Genomic DNA, 16612 nt, shown 5'->3' with positions numbered 1-16612 from the left:
ATGGAAGAACTAAAAAACGCCATAACTAACAGTTGACATTTACATAACTAATTGACATTTACATAACTAATTGACATTTACAGAATATGCAAAAAACTGGTGGCACTACTGGTAAAGAACCTGCCTGCCAGTGCAGGAGGCAGAGATGAAGATTTGATCCCTGGGTCGGGAAGGTCCCCTGGAGGAGGGCATGGCAACCCACTCCAGTGTTCTTGCCTGGGAAATCCCATGGACAGAGGAGCCTGGCAGGCTATAGTCCATGGGGTCAGAGAGTTGGACAAGACTCAAATGACTTAGCACACATGCGTGCATGCAATGTGTAAATGTTAATCCCAAATTCCTGATTTATCCCATAAATTTGTTTTCTGTGTCTCTGACTATATTTCTGTTTTGTAAATAAGTTTTTTTGTATCTTTAAAAAAATTCCATATATAAACGATATTATGTCATGTTCGCCTTTGTCTGGTTTACTTCACTATGAAGCTCTCTGCTGCTGCTGCTGCTGTTGCTGCTAAGTCGCTTCAGTCATGTCCGACTCTGTGCGACCCCATAGACGGCAGCCCACCAGGCTCCCCCATCCCTGGGATTCTCCAGGCGAAGAACACTGGAGTGGGTTGCCATTTCCTTCTTCAATGCATGAAAGTGAAAAGTGAAAGTGAAGTCGCTCAGTCGTGTCCGACTCTTCGCGACCCCATGGACTGCAGCCCACCAGGCTCCTCCATCCATGGGATTTTCCAGGCAAGAGTACTGGAGCGGGGTGCCATCACCTTCTCCGATGAAGCTCTCTAGGTGTATCTGTTTTGCTGCAAATAGAAAACAGAGAATTTAAAAATAGAGAAGGTCAAATGGGAGTAAGAAAAGCTGGTTCTTTGAAAAGACCAATAAAATTGACAAACCTCTAGCAAAACTGACAAAGCAAAAAGAGAGATCAGCTCTTTGCCTATCCAGAATAAAGCAGGGATAATCACTGCAGGCCCTGCAGACATCAAAAGGATAAGTGAATGCTATGAACAACTATATGGGCTTTCTCAGTGGTAAAAATTCGCCTTCAATGCAGGAGATGCGGGTTCGATCCCTGGGTTGGGAAGACCTCCTGGAAAAATGGCAACCCATTCCAATATTCTTGCCTGGCAAATTCCATGAACAGAGGAGCCTGGCCAGCTACAACCCATGGAGTTGCAAAAGAGTCAGACATGTCTTAGCAATGAAATGACAATAATGAACAACTCTACACACAGAAATTTGACTAACTTAGATGAGATGAAACAATTTTGCAAAAAGCACTAACTACTATAACTCACCCAATGTGAAACAGAAAATGTTCATAGTCTCATAACTATTCAGGAAATTGATTTTGTAACTTAAAAATTCCCCCAAGAGGAATCTAAAAGCCCAGATGGTTTCACTGGGCCAAATATGGGTATACCCTGATTACTGCAAGTTTACTATATACCATTTTCTTTTTAAAAAATACTTAGTATCTGGCTGCATGGGGTCTCAGTTGTGTCACGCAGGATCTTTTGTTGCAGTGTGTGGACTCTAGTTGTGGTGTGCGGGCTCAGTTGCTCTGCGGCATGTGGGATCTTAGTTCCCTGACCAGAGGTCGAACCCTTACCCCTGCACTGGAAGGTAGATTCCTAACCACTGGACCACTAGCGAAGTCCCTAAAGTTTTTTGTTTTTTTTGATGTGGACCTCTTTTAATGTCTTTATTGCATTTGTTACAATATTGCTTTTGTTTTATGTTTTGGTTTCTTGGCCCCGAGGCACATGGGATCTTAACTCCCTGACCAGCGATGGAGTTCGTGTCCGCTGCATTGGCAATTGGATTCTTTTCTGGGGTGGGGGAGGGGGCAGGTGGATTCTTAACCACTGGACCACCGGGGAAGTTCGCCACTTCCTTTTATGAAAGACCTATGTTAATACCTGTTTTCAGTAAGCAAAAGAAATCTGAAGAGAATTTTCGCTTTTACAAAAAGATGCTAAAGATGAAAATAGTGTCCAGCATTTGTCTTGCAGCAAGGGTCACAGAGGCAGCACATGCCCCTGGACGGCAGCAGCGGCACCCCAGCTTCTTCCCTGGGAGCACGCTCAGCATCTCAGCATTCAGCCGCTACAGCTTTGACCTGTGCCGGTGAGCAGCTGTGCTTTATCTCGGCTTATTTTGTGCATCTGCTAGCACAGGTGTCCTAAAGAAGCAAGATGTGTGCTACTTGGCTTTACCCTATTTCAGCGTAGGAAAGGTTTCATAGGAACACTCTGCTTCCAGATAGCAGGGGAAACCTACATATAAAGAAGCAGTAACACCAATCCTACAATCTCTTCCAGAAAATAAGAGAGGAGGGAACATTTCTCAATTCATTTTATGAAGCTAATATTACTCTCATACCAAAACCAGACAAAGACAGGACCAAAAAAGTAAGCTACAGACCAATAGGCCACATGAATATGAAAAAAGATGCAAATAAAATTCAGCAACATATAAAAAGAAAGAATTACATACCATGTCCAAGAGGAGTTTATTTTAGGCGTGCAAGACTGTTTCAATACTTGAAAACTAAACAATGTCATCCGTCATATTAACAAGTGAAAGAAAAAAAATCACAATTGTATCAATCAATGCAGAAAAAGCATTTGAGAAAATTTAATCTTTATTCATGATTAAAAACTCTCAGAAAAATAGGAATAGAGAGGCACTTCCTCATCTTGATAAAGAAGACCTACAAAAACCCTACAGCTAACATACTTGGTGGTGAAAGATTGAATGTTTTCCTCCTAAGTTTGTCTATCTACTCTCACCACTTTTCTTCAACAAACTACTGGAAGTTCTAGTCAGACCAGTAAGACAAGACAAGGCGATTGGAAGGCATGCAGATCAGCAAGGAAGATAAAACCATACCTATTTGCAGATAACATGATTGCCTACATAGAAAGAAATTCCAAAGAGATTCACAAAAAGAAAGAAGGAAGGAAGGAAAGAAAGAGGAAACCTATAGAACTAGAGAATATGCATTCATTAATACATCAGTACACTGAAATTTAAAATATAATACTATTTATAAGCACTCAAATTAAAAAAATACAAAAGTATAAACCTAACAAAGTATATACATCATTTGTATGTTGAAAACTAAAAAATGCTGAAGAAAGAAATCAGAGAAGATCTAAATAAATGGAGAGGCATAGGGTGTTTATATATTGGAAGACTCGACATCATGAAGATATTGATTCTCCCCAAATTAACATACGGATGTAGTACAACCCCTATCAAAATCATAGCAGGAGTTTTTGTAGATATATACAGGGTTATTCTAAGATTTGTGTGTACAGGCAAAGGAGTTAGAATAGCTAAAAACAATTTTGAAAAGAATACTACAATGGCAGGTACAAGTCTACCCAATTTCAAAAGTTATCAGTTCAGCTCAGTTGCTCAGTTGTGTCTGACTCTTTGCGACCTCATGGACTGCAGCACACCAAGATTCCCTGTCCATCACCAACTCCTGGAGCTTGCTCAAACTCTTGTCTGTTGAATCAGTGATGCCATCCAACCATCTCATCCTCCTGCCTTCAATCTTTCCCAGCCTCAGGGTCTTTTCCAATGAGTCAGTCAGTTCTTGGCATCAGGTGACCAAAGTGTTGGAGCTTCAGCTTCAACATCAGTCCTTCCAATGAATATTCAGGACTGATTTCCTTTAGGATGGACTGGTTGGATCTCCTTGCAGTTCAAGGGACTCTCAAGAGTCTTCTCCAACACTACAGCTCAAAAGCATCAATTCTTCAGCACTCAGCTTTCTTTATGGTTCAACTCTCACACCCATACGTGACTACTGGAAAAACCATAGCTTTGACTAGATGGACCTTTGTCAGTAAAATAATGTCTCTGCTTTTTAATATGCTGTCTAGGTTGGTCATAGTTTTTCTTCCAAGGAGCAAGCGTCTTTTAATTTCATGGCTGCAGTCACCATCTGCAGTGATTTTGGAGCCCAAGAAAATAAAGTCTGTTACTGTTTCCATTGTTTCCCCATCTATTTGCCATGAAGTGATGGGACTGGATGCCATGATCTTAGCTTTTTGAATGTTGAGTTTTAAGCCAGCTTTTTCACTCTTCTCTTTCACTTTAATCAAGAGGGTCTTTAATTCCTCTTTGCTTTCTGCCATAAGGGTGGTGTCATCTGGATATCTGAGGTTATTGATATTTCTCCTGACAATCTTGATTCAGCTTGTGTTTCATCCAGCCCTGTTTCATTCCAGAAAAACATCTACTTCTGCTTTGTTGAATATGCCAAAGACTTTGACTGTGTGGATCACAATAAACTGGAAAATTCTTCAAGAGATGGGAATACCAGACCACCTTACCTGCCTCCTGAGAAATCTGTATGCAGGTCAAGAAGCAACAGTTAGAACTGTACAAGGAACAATGGACTGGTTCCAAATTGGGAAAGGAGTACGTCAAGACTGTATATTGTCACCTTGCTTATTTAACTTATATGCAGAGTACATCATGCAAAATGCCAGGCTGGATGAAGCACAAGCTGGAATCAAGATTGCAGGGAGAAATATCAACAACCTCAAGGGTTATGGTTAGATTAATCAAGACTACAATTGGTGGGGGATTCCCTGGCAGTCCATTGGTTCAGATGCTGCGCTTTCACACCTGGCTTCAATCCTTGGTCAGAAAACTAAGGTTCCAAAAGCAGCATGATATGGCCAAAACAAAAACTAGTATTGGTGGAGGAATAAACCTGTAGATCAATGGAATAGAACAGAGAATCCAGAAGTAGACCCACACAAATACGCCCAAATGATCCTTTTTTTTTTTTTTGGCCTTACCAGACATCTTGTTGGACCTTCATTTCCCAACCAAGGCCTGGACCTGGGCCCTCAGTGAAAGCAGGGAGTCCTAACCACTTGACTGCCAGGGAATTCCTCCAGCTGATTTTTTTATTTTATTGTATTTTTTAAATTTTCTTTTATTTTTAAACTTTACATAATTGTATTAGTTTTGCCAAATATCAAAATGAAATTTTTTAAAAGGAGCAAAAGTAATTCAGTGGAGAAGACAAGTTTTCAGCAAATGATCCTGGAGCAATTGGATATCCAAAAGCAAAGCAACAAAAACAAAAAGAACTTCAACCTAAACCTCACATGTCACACAAAAATTAACTCAAAATAGATCCTGGACTAAAACAGAAAATGAAAACTGTGCAACTCTTAGGGGAAAATGGGACAAAAACTTCAGGAGTTGGCCGAGGCAGAGTTCTTGGATCTGATACCAAAAACACCATCCATGAAAGCAAAAATTGCCAAGTCAGACTTCGTCAAAATGAAAACTTTTGGTCTGAAAGACCCTGTTAAGAGCATGAAGGATAAGTGACAGACCGAGAAAAAAAATCTCTTGCAAACCACCTATCCAGCAAAGGACTAACATCTAGGATATAAAAGAACAGTCAAAACTGCATTTAAAATATCTAATTAGAAAGTTAGCAAAAGATATGAAAAGAAATCTAATTGAAAAGAATACACAGATAGTACATTTCTTACAACTGCATGTGAATCTACAATGATCTTAAATGAAAAAGTTTAATTGAAAAATTAAAGCCTTATGGGGTGAGAGGTGGGAGGGAGGTTCAAGAGCGGGGAGACACATGTACACCTATGGCTGATTTGTGCTGATGTATGGCGGAAACCACACAACTTTGTAAAGCAATTATCCTTCAGTTAAAAATAAATACATTAAAAAATTAAATCCTTCCTGACAGATTGCAAGTGTTTGCATGACAGAAGGAAGTAAAAATCCTTTATTTAAAGACTTTGTTGTTAATATTCTTCTACACACACACACACACACACAGGATTCAGTTGATAAAACGTTCTGGTCAGTGAATCCTTAATTAACGACCATTTGCAGTGAGAATTCTCAGCCCCAAAGCTTCAAAGTTTCAGAGGAATGACTTTCCCAGAGAAGGATTTCTGGCCCAAGACCAGTTCGGTGGGTGTGGTAATTTTGTCAGGAGCCCCCTATAGCCCCTCACCCCCACTTGTTAATATCCCCTGCCTCTTTTTTTTTTTTAATTTCCCCTGCCTCTTGATGGCTATGGGGCTTCTGTGCCTGCTCCATTTGTAAAATGGGAATATTTAGAGGTCTCAATGAGATAATATTGTTTTTTTTGTCTTTCTTTTAATTGGAGTATAATTGCTCTACAATATTGTGTTGGTTTCTGCTGTACAACCAAGTGAACGAGCTATATGTATACATATATCCCCTGCCTCTCAAGCCTCCCTTCCACCTAACCCCCATCCCACCCATCTAGGTCATCACAGAGCCCCCTGTGCTATACAACAGCTTCCCACTAGCTAGCTGTTTTGCACATGGTAGTGTGATAATATTGTTAAGTGTTTAATACAGTGACCGATCCCACTGTTGGTTTGCAAACTGGCCCCTGGACATGCGGGGCAAGAAAAGACCAAATAGAGAAGCAGCCACTCCAGATGGGTCAGTGACAGGTTTAAAATCAACGGAACTTACGTACCAGGCTTGTTTTGGGTGACTGCAAGAGGAGTAGACCTCCACACCCACCAGCCAGCATCTTTAAAATTTATGTAGAGGCCTTATCTGCGCTCAGTCATATATACTAACCAAATGGTCTCAAAACGTCTATCTTAAGGCTGTGTCCTTGGGGCACCTTCTAGAAGGGGGAGAGGGAAGCTTCTAGAAAGGCCAGTGGGACGCATACTCCAGGCACAGGGGAGTGTGAGGAGCTTCTGATTGTCCTGGTCTAGCTTGAAGGTCAACTGGAGGTACTGTCTTCTCAGTAATCCCCTCCTCCTCTCACTTCATTTTCCTCCTCTTTGAGAATAGGAACACTAATTACATGGAGGTTGAAAATAGCAGGTGATGGATTGAAGCCTGATGGGATCTGGAGAAGAAATGCTGGCACTCAAGCCTGGAGGGGATAAGAGGTCTTGTGATCAAGGAAGCCTGGGGAAATGAAGTATGTGTGCTGAGAAGGAAGTTCCTGGTAAAAGTGGATGTGAAGGGTTGACAGGCTAATGCTTCAACACTGTGCACTTTTCTCCTCGGTGGAAAGAACCACAGAACCAAGAGGGCTGGTCTCTGGGAGGTTTGCTGAGGCTGTGGTCTGACACTTACTTGCAAGATTCTAGGAGAGTCCTGGGGTCATGCACTTCTACTGTTTTCGATAGAGATGACTTAGAACTGGCTTGCTAGAGGTAATTGTTCTTGTGCATACCTTTATAAAGCCTGTCATTACATAAATCCACCCACTGAAAAGAACCTTTTCTCTTGACAATTCTTTGTTTGAAAAATATCCTTGGGTTCACATTCAAGATGTAGGGTGAGGTTTTTATCTGCAGGTTGGGGACTTTGTCAGAGACTGGCGAGTATAGTCATACTAGGGCATGGCCACCAGGAAGCAAGTGAGAGAGCTTGGGACAGGTCTAGAGAGAAAGTTCACTAGGAGCAGGATGCAAGGAGAAAAGGAAGACGTGGGCAGCGAAGGCTCCCGGTGGCCAGGAAGCCAAGAATCTCCCAGGCCACAGAAATTGAAATTAGTCTTGCTGCTGGAGCCTGGTCCCTGGTGTTACCCTCAGGGTGGTGGTCACTGAGCCTGTGCACACTCCTTAAGTTCTAGCCTGTCCCTCAGTGGGGTCTGCTCTGAACAGCCTAGAGCCCTAGAGCCATATTGGCTGTCTGGCTGCTCTCAGGAACACCCACTCCAGTGCTGTGCTGTTCAAAAGAGAGCCTTGGGGAGACCCTGCTGGAACTGGACCGAAGATAACCCTTTGCAAACCGCACTGAATCTTCTCTATCCCGCTTCCTGTATCTCTAGAATCTATCCAAATTGAAGCTGGATTGAGGTCAATGTTTTCTGCCAGCTGGCCATCAACTCACCTTCTGGTAAGAGCATGCCCCACTGCGCGCAGCCTTGGGAGAAACAAGATTCCTCTCCCAGATCAAAAGGTGTGCATGTGACCTGCCAGCCCAGCCAAACTCTCCATTTCCTGAGGACCAGAATCTTGAGAGTGATGGAACAGGGATCATCACTTTCTCCTGGTAGCAATGTCCAATAAAGTGTGTCTTATGGTTCCTGCTGCCTGGATTCCCAGGATGGTCCCATTTCCTATCCTAATTGTGACCTGTTGTTCAGCATTGTCTGTCTCCTGAGAGTTACCCTTCCAAGATCTTTAAACAAACCCTTAAAAATTTTTTTTATTTATTTGGCTGTGTCGGATCTCAGCTGCAACGTGCAGGGTCTTTGTTTCATCATGCAGGATCTTTTGTTGAGGTGCACAGGCTCTCTAGTTGTGGTTAACTGGCTCAGTTGCCCCATGGCACGTGGGATCTTAATACCCTGACCAGGGATCAAACCCACGTACCCTGCATTGCAAGGTGGATTCTTAGCCACTGGACCACCAGAGAAATCCTAAACAAATTCTTTTTAAAAAGCCAGAATTTGTTTATTTTCCTTGCAACTGGAGAGTACTAAGTGACACAAATGGGCTCAATCTCACAAGATGACATCACGTGTAAGGGCCACTTGTATGGGCCTGACCATGGGTCCCAAACCACCTGCACACGGGCCAGAAGGTGGACCCAGGAGCAGTTTGAGGTGGAAACTTGGGGATTCCCAGAACAGTACAGTAGGAGCCAGCAAGGCAGTGAGAGTGCCCTTCCCCTGTGCATGTGTATGTGTGTGCTAAGCCGCTTCAGTCGTGTCTGACTCTGTGCGACCCTATGGGCTGTAGCCTGCTAGGCTCCTCTGTCCATGGGATTCTCCAGGCAAGAATACTGGAGTGGATTGCCATGACTTCCTCCAGGGGATCTTCCCAATCCAGGGATTGAACCTGCGTCTCTTATATCTCCTGCATTGGCAGGTGGGTTCTTTAGGGGACCAGGGGATGCTCTTGCACCATCCCGCAAAGTAATCTGTTCCTGCAAGACAGGTCACTATGAGGAGGAATGTGGTAATGCCACCAAAGAAGGAGTTATTGAAGGAGCAGAGATGTTCAGCCTGGAGCCGAAAAGGCATGCTATCTTGAAACATCACTTAATCAATCATCTGAGATTTATTCCTGGCATGTCAGACACTACTAGATAAGGAAAGACACTAGTACTCTTTCGAGGGGAGCACAGCCCTGTGGCCGTGCCTGCTCCAGATGGGAAGTGGGCTTCTTGGAGGAGGGAGTATCTAAGGTGACTCTAGAAGGATGTGCCAGTTCAGTTCTCTTCAGTCGCTTAGTCGTGTCCTACTCTTTGTGACCCCTTGGACTGCAGCATGCCAGGCTTGCTGTCCTTCACTATCTCCTGGAGTTTGCTCAAACTCATGTCCATTGAGTCAGTGATGCCACGCAACCATCTTATCCTCTGTGACCCTCTTCTCCTTCTGCCTTCAATCTTGCCTAGCATCAGTCTTTTCCAATGTGAAGGATGTGTAAGAAGTTATTCCAGGAAATAAGCAGGGAGGGAGTGGTGGGCATGGGAGAGAGACTTTCTAGGCGAGGGCTACTAGCACGTGCCAGGGCACTATGGGAAATGGGCAGAGAGTCTTATGTGGAATGGGGGCTGAGTGTGAAGGAGCTGGCACCAGATCAGAAAGAGCCTCTGATGTCAGGCCAAGGGAACTCTTGAAGGTTTTTAAGTAGGGAAGTGACCCAGTAAGATTTTTCAAAGGTTGCTGTGGAAAAAGGTTTGGAAGCAGATGAAGACAGAAGAGTATATAAGACAAATTAGGAGTTAGCTGCAATAGTCCAAGGAGAGACGAGGCCTGGGCTGGTGGAGTGGCAGTGGGGTCAGGGAAGAAATCGTTGGGGTGGCTCGTCGGGGCTGCAGAATAAGGGAGAGGAGAAGAAAAGAAGAGGTCGCAGGAGGACTTGTTCACCTGGCAAGATGTTTAGTGGTGAGGGTGGCAGCCAGTCTGAGAGCCGTCCAGGCCCAGCAGCAAAATCTTGGGCAGCCAAATGCCACCTTGTCAGGATGGCCGGATGGTGTCTGGTTTTCAGAGGCTGACACGCAGTAACCGAGACCACGCAGGACTGCCTCATGGTTCCAAATAGCTACATGTTAACTCCTCGTAGGGAATCAAACTTCAGAAAATCTAAAGAAATCCTCAGAGAGGGATCAGAGTAGGTGTACCTGTCAACAGACGCTTCCACCCCATTCATCAAGGGCCCTGGAGGTGGAAGGGTCATCAGGAGTCACCAAGGGAGATGCAGACTGAAGGCTTGTGTATGTGTAGACTGGAAGGTTATTTGTGAAGACTGAGCAACTTGCTGACAAGGAGTCTTGTCCAATGAGGTCTCCGTGTTGCCTGCAAAGTGAAGGCTTATATCTACCCAGTTCAATGCATCTCACCCAAGAGTGGATGAATTACCAGATTTCAATAAGAATCTACTATATAGCACAGGGAATTATAGTCAATACTCTGTAATGACCAATATGGGAAAAGAATCTAAAAGAGTAGATTCTTTTTAAGATTTTTTAAGATTGGAACTAATCTTTAAAAAGAGTGGATATATGTATAACTGATTCAGTTTGCTGTACACCTGAAGTTAACCCAACATTGTAAAGCAACTATATTCCAACAGAAACTAATTTTTTAAAAATTTATCAAATTTCATCTTTTCCTTTGATCTCCATTTCCTAGATGTCTCTCTCATCTTATCTTGGGCCATTCTTTTTTTGGGGGGGGGAGGGAATGTTTTTTATTTATTTGTTTGTTTTTAATCTTTTGGCCACACTGCACAGCACATGGGACCTTAGTTCCCCAACCAGGGATTGAACCCATGACCCCTGTACTGGCAATGCAGAGACTTAACCACTGTACCACCAGGCAAGTCCCTGGACCACCCTTCATATGACACATTTTTCCACTTCAAGAAGTGCTTATTTCTTACATACTGCAGAAGTTAAGGATACAAAAGTACATAAATAGATTTACATGTGATATGGTAGACTCCATTCGCAGAACCCATGAATGCTATAAAATTCCTATTTATTATATACACATGTATGAGTTTTTTTAGAACTCAGTATCATTCCGTTTATACATGATTTTTTTTTTTTTTTTGAGAAACATTAAACATTGTTTTTTTCAACAAGTCAGTGACATGAAGGGAGAAGGAAATGGCAACCCACTCCAGTACTCCTGCCTGGAAAATCCCATGGACAGAGGAGCCTGGTAGGCTATACAGTCCATGGGGTCGTGAAGAGTTGGACACAATTGTGCGACCTCACTTTCACTTTTCACTTTCATGCATTGGAGAAGGAAATGGCAACCCACTCCAGTGTTCTTGCCTGGAGAATCCCAGGGACAGGGGAGCCTGGTGGGCTGCCGTCTCTGGGGTCGCACAGAGTCAGACACGACTGAAGTGACTTAGCAGCAGCAGCAATGACGAAGAGGAAAAAAACAGATGAGGGGGAAGGTAGGGAACAGAGAGACTGTTCCAAACAAAAGAGAATTAAAAGCTGTGATGTGCCCTTAAAATGCATTGTGTGGTCTTGTTTGGAGTTTGATTCAAGCACATCAGTAATAAAAAGAGATCTTTTGGAAGCAGTTATTGAATACCCAGTATTGGATCATGTCAAAGAATTGTTATATTTTACAGTATGAAGTAACATTGGACTTAAGTGAGAAAATGTCTATATATTTCAGAAGTGTAAAATAGGGGGTGAAGTGACAGAACAACATAATGTCTGGGATTTGTTTTTAAATACTTCAGCCAAGGGAAAAAAGTGGTTGAATCCATGGCAGGATTTTGATACTTGTTGAATCTAAGCAATGAGTCCATGGGGCGGTTCATTGTGCTACTCTATTTCGTGTGATTTGAACAAGTTCATAATCATAAGAAAGTTAAGATGGATTAAACCATATCAGCAATGAAAATTAAGTTCCTAGGCTAATTTCTTATCACCCCATTTTCATTTTCTCATCCTACTAAGGAGACAGGGGAAATTCATTTACGCTTGGGAATGAGGGCTTGCTGAGGCTAATTTTTCAACAGGGACTTTATAGAAGATTGAGTAGAAGATTGTGATGTGAATGGGTTTTAGTGAACTTCCTTGAAAATTTTCAAGAGGAAATTGAACACTCATTTCTTTGTTTGAGAAAGGACTCTAATGACCTGGCTGTCTGCAAACAGATCTACAGACCCAGGAGGCGGCAGAGGGCAGGAGCGAGCAGTCTAGCCCTGGATGCAAGCAAACAGGGATCCAGTGATGTCTTTGATTCAGTTACACAGGATTTCTGATAAATTACTCAATCCTTAAATGCCTCAATCTTCCCGTTTATGTGTGTGCATAGTTGCTCAGTCATGTCTGACTCTTTGCAACCCCATGGACTCTAGCCCATGAGGCCCCTCTGTTCGTGGAATTTTCCAGGCAAGAATACTGGAGTGTATCTCCTCTAGGGGATCTTCCCAACCCAGGGATTGAACCCAAGTTTCTTGAATCTCCAGCATTGGCAGTCAGATTCTTTACCTCTGCGCCACCTGGGAAGCACCGTCTTCCCCTCTGTAAAGGAGAATGATAATAACCACTTTGTAAGGTTTTATTAGAATTAGTTGAGATACTGCCATGCTTGTCACATGGTGAATATTCATTAACCATTAACTACTAATATTACTCTTGCATTTGGGTCACTGTAATATATGGATCACTGTAAAATGGGTCACTTTTGCGCTTTCCTAAAAAAAAAAAAATTGCATATCAGAAAGACTGGAGGAAATCCCACTATCCAGAAGCTGGCTGACTGCTTATGTCAATTTTTACAGGTTCCCTATTATTCACGGGGAACACCCAGGAGCTCTCTGCAACACTGCCATCTTTCCAGAAACTGTTTCAGGATCCACAGAGGAGGGACATCCTTGCACTCACAATGAACAGACTTAGTGTACATATGGAAAGTGATTCAGGCCTGCACTTTGAAAACAGAGGAAATAGAGATAAAGAAAAGAAAATACGTACTTAAAAGATTCAAATGTACATTTTCAAAACAAGAGGAATGGTAGTGCACAGGCAAAATTTTTATCTGAAAGGAGATTCAAATATATATCAAAAAGAAAGGAGGGTGTCATGGTGTTGGTCTGAGGAATTAGAATTCCTGCAAGAATCCTATGTTGGTATTCATCATCTGCACTCCAGTTCATACCGGCGATCCTAAGGTGATTTATACTGTGCTCCGGGTAGATGTTTTGATTCTAATCCATCCTTTTAAAGGCATTCTATTTCTTCATGGTCTTCCCAGGCAGTGCTAGTGGTAAAGAACCCGCCTGCCAATGCAGGAGACATAGGAGACGCAGGTTGGATCCCTGGGTTGGGAAGATTCCTTGGAGAAGGGAGTGGCAACTCCAGTATTCTTGCCTGGAGAATCCTATGGACAGAGGAGCCTGGCAGGCTACAGTCCATGGGGTTGCATAGAGTTGGACACAGCTGAGTAACTAACACTAACTATTTCTTCATGTTTTATTTTATTTTCATTTCTTCATGCTTTAGACACACCCCTGGATATATAGTCTCATCAATCCACAAGGGTTCTTTATTTTTTTTCTTCCAGTTTTATCAAGATATAATTGCCATCATATCTCAGAGGGTGAGATAGTTGGATGGCATCGCTGACTCAATGGACATGAGTCTGAGCAAGCTCCGGGGGTTGGTGATGGACAGGGAAGCATGCAGTCCATGGCACTGCAAAGAGTTGGACATGACTGAGCGACTGAACCGAACTGAACTGCCATACAGCACTGAATAAGCCTAAGGTGCCCAGTATAGTGATTTGACTTACACACATCATGAAATGTTTACCTCAGTAAGTTTAGTGAACATCTGTCATCTCATACAGAGACAAAATTTAAAAAATAGAAAAAAGTTTTTCCTTGTGATGAGAACTCTTTGGATTTACTCTTTTAACAGCTTTCAAATATAACATACAGCAGTGTTCATTATATTGATCATGTTGTACATTACATCACTGGCACTTGTTGCTGCTGCTGCTGCTGCTAAGTCGCTTCAGTCGTGTCCGACTCTGTGCGACCCCATAGAAGGCAGCCCACCAGGCTCCCCCGTCCCTGGGATTCTCCAGGCAAGAACACTGGAGTGGGTTGCCATTTCCTTCTCCAATGCATGAAAGTGGAAACTGAAAGTGAAGCTGCTCAGTCGTGCCTGACTCTTAGTGACCCCATGGACTGCAGCCTACCAGGCTCCTCCGCCCATGGGATTTTCCAGGCAAGAGTGCTGGAGTGGGGTGCCATTGCCTTCTCCAGATGAGCTGCTCTAGTCCCTGGAATTTTGCCTCAGGTGGTTTCTTGGCTGCTCCTCTCCTGATTAGCTACTTTGGAACTCAGGGAATGTCCTGGAGGCTGGAGTCAGGACTTAATGAAGCTCAGGTTCTTGATGTCTCATCATAGAGAACTTAGTGAAAAACAAAGTGATAGGTAAGAAGTGGACTTATTTAGAGAGAAACACACTCCGCAGGCGGAATGTGGGCCATCTTAGAAGGCAAGAGTGGCCACATTTCTAATTAGTGCTTTTGTTCTTCGGATAAATACTCAGGAGTGGAATGGCTGGATTGTATGGTAGTTCTATTTTTAATTTAATGAGGAACCTCTATACTGTTTTCCATAGTGGCTGTACCAATTCACACTCCCATCAACGGTGTACGAGGGTTCCCTTTTCTCCACGCCCTCACCCACACTTTTTATCTGTTGTCTTTTTGGTGATAGTCATCCTGACAGGTGGGAGGTGATAGCTCACTGTGGTTCTGACTTGAATTTCCCTGGTGATTAGTGATGCTGAGCATCTTTTCATGTGCCTGCTGGCCATCTATATGTCTACTGTGGGAAAATGGCTTTTCAGAGATTCTGCCCATTTTCCAATTGGATTGTTTTTTCGATGTTGAGTTGTATGAGCCACAAGCCTTCTTTAAATTTGCCCCTTTCCTTCGCTGCTGAACACCTGTCACTCACTCTCAGGGCAACGAGCACTTGCCTGTGGCCCAAACCCATTGCTTTCAGGGGCCTGGTGACATTCTTTTATCTGACACCACAATGGGGTCAGCTCAGTGTTTTCCCTTTGCGCACTCAGTCTTGTAAGATTAGGGTACCCATGCGGGCCCAGGGTGCAGTGGCTGCAAACTGCAGGCTCCCTGATAGTATATGCAGTCTGTTGTCTGTACAGGTTGCCCTAAGGGACCTTGGAGACAGACCTTTCCAGTGGACATTTATTCCTGGCATGCTGTCCCCAGTCCCAGGCCCCAGACAGGTGTCCACGGCACCTTTTCAAAGCCCCAGGGCACAGCAGCCAGGGTCCACATTGGCCAATCATAATGTCCATCTGCACCACGGTGCAGAAGAAGGAGCGTGTGATTGAGGCCCTCCGTAGGGCCAAGTTCAAGTTCCCTGGCCGCCAGAAGATCCACGTCTCCAAGAAGCGGGGATGTATTAAGGTTAATGTGGATGAATTTGAAAACATGGAGGCAGAAAAGGGGCTCATCCGGGATGGCTGTGGGGTCAGATACATCCCAAATCATGGCCCTCGGGATAAATAGAAGGCCCTGCACTCATGAGAGCCTTGATGCTGTCCCCTCCTTACATTTACCCACAATAAATCCTACTTTCCTGTCCAAAAAAAGGCGGCAGGGGCGGAAAGGGGCAAATATCAATTAAATGACAAAAACAATTGCATAGAGAACTTCCCTGGTGGTCCAGTGGTTAAGAATCCGCCTGCCAGTGCAGGGGACATGGGTTCAGTCCCTAGGCCGGGAAGATTTCACATGCTGCAGAGCAACTAAAGCCTGTGAGCCGCAGCTACTGAAACCTGTGCTCTAGCGCCCGTGTTCTGCCACAAGAGAAGCCACCACAATGAACCCTGAGCTCTGCAACTGCGTAGTAGGCTCTGCTCGCCACCACTAGAGAAAGTCCTTGTGCAGCAACAAAGACTCAGCACATCCAAAAAAGTAAAATTTAAATAAATAAAATTTAAAAATAGAGAAGCTAAAAATGGAGAAGGCTAGTGAGACAGCCTGAAGTGTGGGCTTGGCAGGGCTGCACATGTGCCCCAGCCTAGCCTCTGACAGTCGACCTAGGAGCCCTGGAGTGTAAGTATGAGAGCATCAGCGCTGCTTGGACCTTGGAGGGCACTGGCTGCCTCGACAGGTTACGCTGTGGGGGATGGGAGAGCGCGTCTGCTGCTGTCGACACCGAGCCCGGCCAGGGTTAGCTGGGGTTGCAGCTTTTGCTTTCTCTCTCCCCCTGACTGGGTTTCAGCCTCAGATATGCTTCCCTGAGATTACACTGGTCTCTGATATCAGCCCTGGCCGTCCATGAACTTCAGTCCCACCTCTGAAAGAGGAGCCAGTCTCACCCCAGATGTGTTGCATCTTGCTTGCTACATTCTCTAGGGGTGAGCTTATCAAGGACCAACTTTGCCTCATTTCCTGGTATTAAACGCCTCGCCAATCCATCCTTAACCCATGTGATCTGATTTCTAGCCTTCCCTGGCCTTGTCTCACTGGCTGAAATTTCTGAGGTGCCCAGCGCTGACCCCCAGTTGCCTTGATCTCTCTTTAATATCCCACGTGCCACCAGTGTTGCCTGCAAAT

General features: G+C 44.0%; 1 pseudogene; it reads left to right on the top strand.

Moving 5' to 3' along the window:
* Positions 1–15117: 15117 nt before the first annotated feature.
* On the top strand, positions 15118–15217 carry LOC139177836 (small nucleolar RNA SNORA70; annotated as a pseudogene).
* The last annotated feature ends 1395 nt before the right edge of the window (positions 15218–16612 follow it).

This window comes from Bos indicus, chromosome 19 (assembly GCF_029378745.1).
Source record: "Bos indicus isolate NIAB-ARS_2022 breed Sahiwal x Tharparkar chromosome 19, NIAB-ARS_B.indTharparkar_mat_pri_1.0, whole genome shotgun sequence".
NCBI classification, from domain to species: Eukaryota; Metazoa; Chordata; class Mammalia; order Artiodactyla; family Bovidae; genus Bos; species Bos indicus.
The sequence above is the reverse complement of the archived record's forward strand: the minus strand, read 5'-3'. Positions and strand labels throughout refer to the sequence as shown.